The 9,275-nt window shown below is 43.9% G+C and overlaps 1 pseudogene; it reads right to left on the bottom strand.

Moving 5' to 3' along the window:
* Positions 1 to 8,937: 8,937 nt before the first annotated feature.
* Positions 8,938 to 9,057, bottom strand: LOC136638122 (5S ribosomal RNA; annotated as a pseudogene).
* Between the last annotated feature and the right edge of the window lie 218 nt (positions 9,058 to 9,275).

Below are 9,275 nucleotides of genomic sequence, written 5' to 3'. Positions count from 1 at the left end.
TAAACCTTTCTTAGAAAAGAACAGAGAAAATATTGTCCAGAAAAAAGACAGATAGAACAGGTTCCCAATTTCTGGGTAGATCAGAGCTACTGATAGAAGCAGCATCAGAAAATAAGCATCATTCCTTGAAAAGTTTGAGGAATAACTGATGCTGATTAGCATGACCAAAACTTCAGTGACAATTTGACCATGCATCACATCCTCACTGTTTGGTAGGTCAGCTGATTGCCATGCTTCTCAGTGCCACATAAGCTATAACATAAGCTATAACAGTGTTCTATCTGTGTGTGAGAGCGACCTTTGGCTAATCCCACACCACCTCTTTCTCCCTCTGTTTCCCAGATTGTCTTTGGAAAGAAGAACCAAAGATATACAAGAACAGCCTTTATCTTACAGATAATTACCCCTTGATGTTTGTCAAAGATTGCAGTGTCTAGCACTGAATGCAATGAATGAACGAGGACAGTTGTGTTTTTAAAAAATAAAAAGCTTATGTCTTGGGGCTTTGCATATTTCAGATGTTGCTGCTGAAGAGAGCTTTTATGCCAAAGACAGAAATCCTCTTCAGTCCCTGACCTCTGACCACCATTCCTGCCCTTTTCATTTAATGGAAGGAACCACATCACTGCTATGGTCTTGTTTTGTACATCTCCAAGCACAGCAAGTGTGCTAAATACATGTTTAGCCATTGTTGCAGTGGCAGAAGAACTTGAATGTAAATACTTCTCTGGTAGGGTGGTCTTCTTCAAAACCGAAATTGTAAGTGACCTTTCCTTGTATTTTGTTACCAGCATGCCACAGGAAGCTGTCTTCCCCCAAGTCTGACCCTTGGTCCACGTGTCTCCGGTGGCCTTTCCCAGCTTGAGTTGGTGTTGCCAAGGATTGAACTCAGACCCTTCTGCAAGCATATTAGCTGCTCTGCCCCAGCGGAGGTCTAATCAAAGATTTGATCCACTTCCATATCCAACAGAAACTATCTATGCCCTTATTTTTAAAGCTATCCATAGACTTACTGCAGCATACCTTTTGGCCCTTGTTTTCTCCAATTTTTATTTGTCATCTAGACAAACCATCCAGAAAGAAACCTACATCTTAAGGCAGTGGTTCCCAAACTTCCCCTTCGAAGTTGGGAACCACGCACGTCTTTGTGGGGGCAGGGGGATGACAGCAATGCAGTCTTTGCAGGGAGCCCCACGGATGCCTCCATTGGGCTCCCCAAGCCTCAGAATGTCTATCAGAACTCACTTCCGGTTTTGGGACTGAAAATCAGAAGTGGGTTCCGATTGCTATTTGTAGTCATTCTGAGGCTTGGGGAATCCTGTGGAAGCAGTCACAGGGCTCCCCCAGCTCTCGGAGGCCAGCGCTGGCTTAGGTAAGGAAAAAAAATCCCTTCTGCTGCTGACTGACAAGCTGACTTGCTTGTTTTTGACTGTTAAAAGCTGAATAGTTTACTCCACCCCCGACCCCCATTGGGAATACAGAAGGAAGTGGCGGGTCAGGGATTTTTAGTCCTATCCCTGTCATGATCCCAGTCTGGATGAGACCCTGGCTGCTGCCTAACAAGGGGAAAATCTTTAATTGCTGCCAATGGAAACTTGTTCTCCTTGTTAAATAGCAGCTGAGGGTGGAATCTAAATGTTGCTGTTATTCCATTTCAACAAGACTTAAAATAATTTATATATTATTTTTCAACTGTTTTATGACATGCCTGAAATTGTTAGCTGCCCCGATAGTCTCTTTGAGGATGGAGGGTGTGAGGGATGAATGTTTTTAACATATAAATAGCAAAAGATATTGAAGGCCATTCCTGGTCCCAAAGGACTTGAATTCTTAAAAGAGGACAAAAAAGAGCCACCAGGAAAGAGTCACTGCAAAAGATGCCATGCTGGGGTGAAGAAGTAGGTCTCTTTTTGCTACATATACGAGAACTTTGCCACTTCAAAGTTGCCACCTAGCCCAGTTGCCAGGTGTAGAATTGGGAATAAGGAAGGATTGGGTTAAAACTCCTTCTGCCACAGTCCTGATCCATTGGGGGGGGGGGGAGTGTCCCAATTCAGCTACCTATACTAGGGCCTAGCAGCACTAGAAATGAGCTTGTGGCCCAATCCTATCCTCTCCCTGGAGGAGAGGACCCTGGGAATTGGCACTGCCACCCCTTTCCGCCAACATTGTGGCTTATGCAGGATACTCCCTGTTTCTCAACGTTCCCAGATAAATCAAGAAGCTTGAAAGGAATCCTTCTAATTAATGAGCCATCATTTTTTGTAGCATTATGCTACTTTCAAATCAGCTGTCAACTGAGGAAGTGTGTGAATGAATTTGTGTGTGAACAGAGCGTGTGTGTGTGTATCCAGTTGTGCCAGTATGCAAAAATAGCCATGCCGCGGACTCTGCAGCATGTTGGCTAAGGAACTGTCTTGTAAACGGAAATATTCCAACATCATACAAACTTGTACTTCCAGCCCATCAGCAGTCAAGCCCCGTTGCCCTGGAAAAGGATGGTTTTTGTTTAAATGCACTTGCCCTCCACTGAAGCTATGGTCATATTTTCCACTAACAGTGATTAACCACAGAGCCGTATGTGATGGCATGTACTTGAAATAAAACTGAGAGACAAGCTGATGAAATATTTTCTCAGGCTTGAGTGTGTGTGTCTGCATATTCTGCTATTTATTACGCACACATTGCGCAGTGGGTTCAAGCTGGATTTTTTTTTTTCACTTTCTGGTTCAAATTCTTTCACAATCACTTGGAGAGTGCTGGTGAGCCTTTTAGTACAGCATAATGAATGCTGCAACTTGGAGAGACAGAACAAGAAAAGTACAACTAAAACAAATGGGGATTGGAACACCTTTCTTGAACCACCAGGGTTAAAGCATGTGGGGCGTTTTAGTACAGAAAGAAGGCCAGCAAGGGGTGGGACAATAGATATAATTATGCATGGAGTAGAGAATATGTTTTTCTCCTTGTAACTCTACAACTTCACACAACACAAACTTAATTTATGGAATTTGCTGGAATGGTTATTTTGTCTACGTTATCATGAGCAGGTGTCGCTAAACATGTTTAAAACAATATTTGAATTAACCTTGGAGAGTCTGGTCCTGGAATTCTAAAATTGGAAACCTGCTGTTCTCAACATCAAACTTTCCCATACTCAGTAGCGTGGCTGGGGGGGGGGGGTGTTTGGGCAAAATGGTAAGTACTGCAGGTGCTGCAATGCATCATGTAAGCTGTCCCTCCCCACTCACTGTCAGAGCCATTCTGGGTAGTGACAGCAAAGTTCAGGCACTAGTTGAACCGAATGACGTCTCCTATTTGTTGCTGTCACTGCCTGGAATGGCTCCAATATCAAGTGGGAGGGGCCGCTTACACAGCTTACTGTGGCACCTGCAATACTTACTGTTTTGCCCCTCCCCAGCTACACTACTGCCCACACTGCTTTGAAGAGTTAAAGTCCTGGCCTGTGACAAAGACCTATTTCAACATGCAGGGCTGGCTCTACGAGGGTGAAAAAAGACTGCTTCAAGTGGTAGACTATGGGTTCTGAGGTGCATCAGGGCCCATGTCCCACCCCATCCCCTGCAAGGTGGATGGCTTGCAGAGACAGGTAGGTGAAATGGCACCATGCCGATACCTTATAGAAAAGGATGTGGGCAGATTTGAAAGATGGAATAGAAAAGGATAGGGAGGGAAGAGAAGGGAAGTAGTTTGTTACTCTGCTTCAAACAGCAAACTGTCGTGGCCAGCACTGTTGACATGGTTAAGAATGAACCAACCCAGCTAGCAACTGTTCATTACTCATTTTGCCACCTTAGTTTCTCTGGTGCTGGAAGGTGATCTGAATAGGCTATATCAGTAATTTTCAACCTTTTTCATCACATGGCACAGAGACAAAGTACTAAAATTATCAAGGCACACCATCAGTTTTTTGACAATTGACAAGGCACACCACACTGTTGATGGGGGGCTCACATCCCTCAATTGCCCTACTAATAAATGACCCTCCACCAAACTCCCATGGCACAACTGCCGACCATTCGTGGCACACCAGTGTGCCATGGCACAGTGGTTGAAAATGGCTGGGCTATATTCTGCAAGCAATATTGTTTTGCTCTGTCATTCTGAGATCCACTCTTGGATCTTGAGAATTGAAGAAGCTGAGTTGCTAGATCAGTGCAAGTGTCCACTCTTTACAAAACTGATGCCTTTCAGATGATTTTTATTTAGAATCCACACTTCCTATAGAAAACTTCAGAGACTTTATGTGGGACTTGCAGTGGTCTCTTGTCTCACAGATAAGGCCCACAACCTTTTAGCTAAAGCAACAAGGCAGCAATAGGGACCCCAAGACATTTCACTCAAATAAGTTAATCAGATCTTAGTCCTCGGGCAGCCCTTCAGGGATGGGCTGTAACACAGTGGTAGCATGAATGCATAGCATGCAGAAGGTCCGAACCCTGGTCTTTCCTGAAATCATGAAGAGCAGCCTGCCAATCAGTGTAGACCAGTGATTTTCAACTGTTTTCTTGTCATGGCACACTGACCTCTATGGTCTTCTCTATGGTCTTTGCCTCTTGTGATGTCATATCCGGCTTCTGGGAGGCTCTGCTTCTAGGGCAACTGTTTGTAATAATGAATTTTCTGGCCCTCTTCCTCCAGCCCTTCCCATACTTCATGTTGTTAATTCAAATGTTCAGAAAGTTTGTTTCCTTAAATGAATTATTAGATATGATACGTCACTTGAATCTAGGCTTGGTTCACGCAATGGAAAGGGAAAGGGATAGGATTTGGTCATATCCTCATGCCATCAAGTCCACCCCACCACTTCTGCCAGTGGAGACTGGGCTTGGGCTGCCAGCAAATTAAAAATGTTAAACAATTGATTTAACCTGGAAACTGATTAAAGGTTGCAGCTCTCATTTAAAGCCTACTGTAGACACAACCAAAGGATATTCCGTGTAATGATTTAGCTGCTGTCAATGAAATCAGCACATCTACGTGCGGGTGGAACTTTACATGAATGGCGTCCTAGCACAGATAATGTCTTACAACAGCCAGAACAACTGAACAAAATTTCCAGCAAATTGTTACATGTGGCATCCATGCAGCAAATTGACAGCTACACTGAAATACCAGTTTAAAAGTTCTTAGGGAAAAAAGTATCTTCTATATGCCTGGATTTCCACGTTTTCCACATGGAGCACTATTGAGAAATGAATGCACTGTGCACATACTGCTCTGTCCTGCTGCTCAAGCCCTATAGAATGCAGCCACAACACCAAGGAGAAGGGAATCCTTGCCAATTTCCATGTACTTGCTTACTCCCAGCACACCCATGTCTGCCAACCCAAACAAAGTGGGTAGGTTTAATTTTAGAGCTGCCAACCTTGACCGTGTTCCCAAATCATTGTGCTTGGGTACAACAGACATTTTTGTTTGTGCAATATTATGTGCCCTAGCACTGGCAAAAAAAAAAAAATACAAAACACCCACTCACCCATTGTGTACAAGTTAAGGTCATTCATGTGAATCTTTGCTCAAAATGAGATTGTCCTTGTCAGATCATCCCTCAAAACACGAGCACAGTATGATTCAAACATGGTTCATGCAGCACAGTGCCTTCCACTAACTCACTTCCTCCTGCCTATCCCTCCATCACTGCACTTGCAAAGTGCCAGCATCATTTTAACTAGTGTTAAGATGCTTTGGGTAATGGGGATAGGATCCTGGTATAAGTTGCTGGCGCTGGACCAACCCCTCCCTTCCCTGACACACACCCACTTCCTCCCCTACATGCTCCATTACTCTCCTTCCCCCTCCCCACCTATGGCCCACCACCACTGACAACTTACTGGTTCTGAAAGAGACTTTCAGAGCCACTGCTGCATGTGCCATGCCTCTTGCCATTTGTGGCAGTGGCCCAGCAGTACAAGACAACGGCCCAGTTTTTGCACCACCCTGCGCTGCTTGAATGCTAGTTCTGGAACAGTAGTCCCAGCAGCACAGAGACTCCATAGGACTCAGCTGTGAGTTCTAATCCAAGTTCTGCATCAGGAAACAGTGTCTTTTGGAATATATATAAATTATGCATATTTGGCATAAGTGTTCGCTTCAAGTCACTCATTGGGAGAAACAAGAAGCTATGCCAGATAGTGAACTCCTATGCTTCTGCTGACTAGAAATTTAAGGTTAATTTACACATGAAGAAGAATGACTGACAGAACTCTGAGGTGGAAGAATGGATGGCACCATTTCAGATGGTAGGTGATGGGTATCATTTTTGAATTTCCCCCCATGTAAACAAAACTAACAGAACAATCAGAAGTCGGGCTACACTCTTGCTGGCTCAACTCTCTGCTGTGGCACCCTGTGGATACTGCTGTTGCTGTGGCTTTCTTGCCAGCCTGGCTGCTCAAGCAAACATTTGGACAACTAAGGGGAGGGGAAGGGGAGTGGAAAGAAAAGGAGTGCAGCATGCTCTGCCCACCCTCTTTGTTTGAATGTGACAGGCAGGGGGCTCCACTTCCTTCTACTTCTTGTCAGCCTGGCCTTCATGCTGGTCAGGCCAGAAGAAGGTGGAGTGTGCGGCTGTTGCTGCCGTGAGACTGCTGGCACAAACAGCTGGAGTCCCCACATGTGCGTGTGTGCAGATGGCCCACCCAAGCTGCAATGGAGTAGGTAAGGTGGAGACGGGAGCAGGTCCATGGGCAATTCAGGGCAGGATCAGGGTGGGGAGCATACCAGATGTTCAGGGGTGGGAGAGGATGAATGTCAGTGGCAGCAGCACACATTGGGATTCTATCCTGTCCAGGACCAGCCCCCTAAAGTTTCTTGGCCTTACACCAGCTAAATAGCTGGTGTAGGTTAGAAAAGACCCATTGGTGGTCTAGCAGCCTACTTGGAAAGATTTTGGTCACAAAATGCAGGAATGAGGTGAGACGGCTGAGGTGACACAATGAGAGGAAAGAGAAGAAGAGGTTACAATAGTCAAAGCAAGAAATGACCGAAATATGAACTAGAGTTTTGCTAAGGGAACAGAAAGGAAGGGCAGTAGTTTTGCAATGTTGTGGAGGGAGAAGCAACATGATTTGGCAACAGACAGAATGGGGGAAATGAAGGAGTGAGAGAGGTCAAAGATAAAACCAAGGATTCAAACCTGCTCAACAGAGTGAATGGGGGCATTATCAATGGAAAGGAAGAGAAAATACAAGAAGGCTCAGGAGAAAAGATGAGAAGTGTTGTCTTGGACACATTCAGTTTGAGACAGCAATGAAGCATCCAGTCAGAAATGTGAGGCAGAGGAACAGAGATGTGGGGTTGGAGAATGTCCCATGCAGGAGAGGTATATCAGCAGACAGATTGTCACTGCTGGCCCAACCTCGAAGCCACCTGACTTGGGATCATCTAGCCAAACTCCTCTACTTTTAAATCCCATTAAATTCCCATGGATTGAAAGTGCATCTACTTCTTTTTAATATGTAGAAGAATTGCATGGCTTAAGAAAGAGCATACCCAATTTAACTGGGAAAGGTGGAATAGACATTTTTCAAATAATCAATAAATAAATAATCACTGAATGGTACCTGTGAAATCAAATGGAGAAATTTGACTTTGGAGGACATATTGAAGAAAGTGGTGGCATGTTGGACATTATTCCGCTCATCAGGTTGCTTCAGCTGGAGTGAAACACGATCTTTGTGAATTTCAAAAAGTGAGTAAAGTGCTCCCTTTATGGTTATTGCTGTTGCCTTATGATGCTGTGTAAAAGCCACTCTCAGCCCAGCATATATAGTGTTAGCAATAAGACCAAGTCACAGTTTACTTGCTCATGTGAAACATCACACTTCACTAAGTTGTTAACTCACTGATATATCTTTCACAGGTTCTTGTTGCTGTCATATAGAACAGAAGGGAACAGCAATTTGCCAAGACAAGACCTCTCATGTTATAGCCAAACTCCCTGGGCAGTTGAAACATCTTCCCAAATGTTTGATCTTGGGATGCAAAGAAAGGTTCTCAGACAGCCTCTTGCTCCTCACAGGAATGGACCAACATCTGGAGGTTTCACCTCCCGTTCGTGTTTATTTTTTCATCTCTGATGAAAGGCAAGAAAAAGCAAAAATGGTTATGGATGGCCGGATGCAAACATTGCTTTTCTCCCCAAGTGTTTTAGTTTTTGATGGCAAAGTATTCTCAATAATGGGAGGAAAACATGTGTTTAGGTAGCCTGGTTCTATGCACCAGTTTAACTGCAAAATCTGTGTTATGCCAGCTCAAGTTGGTAGTGTGTGGAAATTAACAGAATATTTTTTAATGTGTTCTGGTTTAGCCCCCTCCTTCCTTCCCTCCCTCCTCTGCCATGAAAAATATTTCCATGAAAAATGTAATCTGGAGACAAAATGCAGCAGAATACATGAGAAGTTGCATCCTTCCTTTCTTTTTAAATTTCTTGCTCCAATTCAAATAGCTGGATGTTTTAGAGCATTACCAACAGTCATTGGATTTAGTTTTTAAAATGGTGTTTCATCAGAAGTGAGTTGGACATGCAGTACTTCAAGTTTATTTATATGAGGTAATTTTATATACTGTTTTGCAGTCTCATATATAACATATCACAGAGGTCTAACCTCAAGGTTACCAACTCATGGGTCACCACTGTCAGACTATTCCTGTCCAGGAGTAGTCTCAGATGATGTACACGCCTGAAATGGTGCAAAAATATGTCTGTTGCAATCATATGGATGTCTGGCATACACATAACTTGGCTAGTTGGTTCAAAACACAGCAGATGCAAAATTCACCGATCAAATATTTGGAGCAGAATACAGCAGCAGCAGCAGGCAAGATGCACCATGAATTCTGGGAACTTCTATGCTGGGAAAAAAAATGTTTGGCAATGGTTGGCAACCTTCAGTCTTGAAAGACTATGGTATAAGCCTACAGCACCCAGTATTCCTAGGCGGTCTCCCATCCAAGTACTAACCAGGCCTGACCCTGCTTAGCTTCCAAGATCAGATGAGATTGGGCATGTGCAGGGTAACAGTTGCTGTCGGGGGAAAAAAAAGAAGATTTATTTATTTTATGTCAATGATTTAGAACCAACTTTTAAATTCTTCAGTAAAAGTTTGAAAGCAGCCTACAAGAACAATGGCTAGATGGATCCTCCATTTTGAGACAGTAGCCAAACAACTGAAGCTGCTTTATACTAAGAATATTGGCCTATTTACCTCAGTAATGTCTGCACTGTCCAGCAGAGGCTCTGTCTCAGACAG

The sequence above is a fragment of the Tiliqua scincoides genome, chromosome 1 (assembly GCF_035046505.1).
Source record: "Tiliqua scincoides isolate rTilSci1 chromosome 1, rTilSci1.hap2, whole genome shotgun sequence".
Lineage (NCBI taxonomy): Eukaryota > Metazoa > Chordata > Lepidosauria > Squamata > Scincidae > Tiliqua > Tiliqua scincoides.
This window is presented reverse-complemented; position numbering and strand designations above follow the sequence as displayed.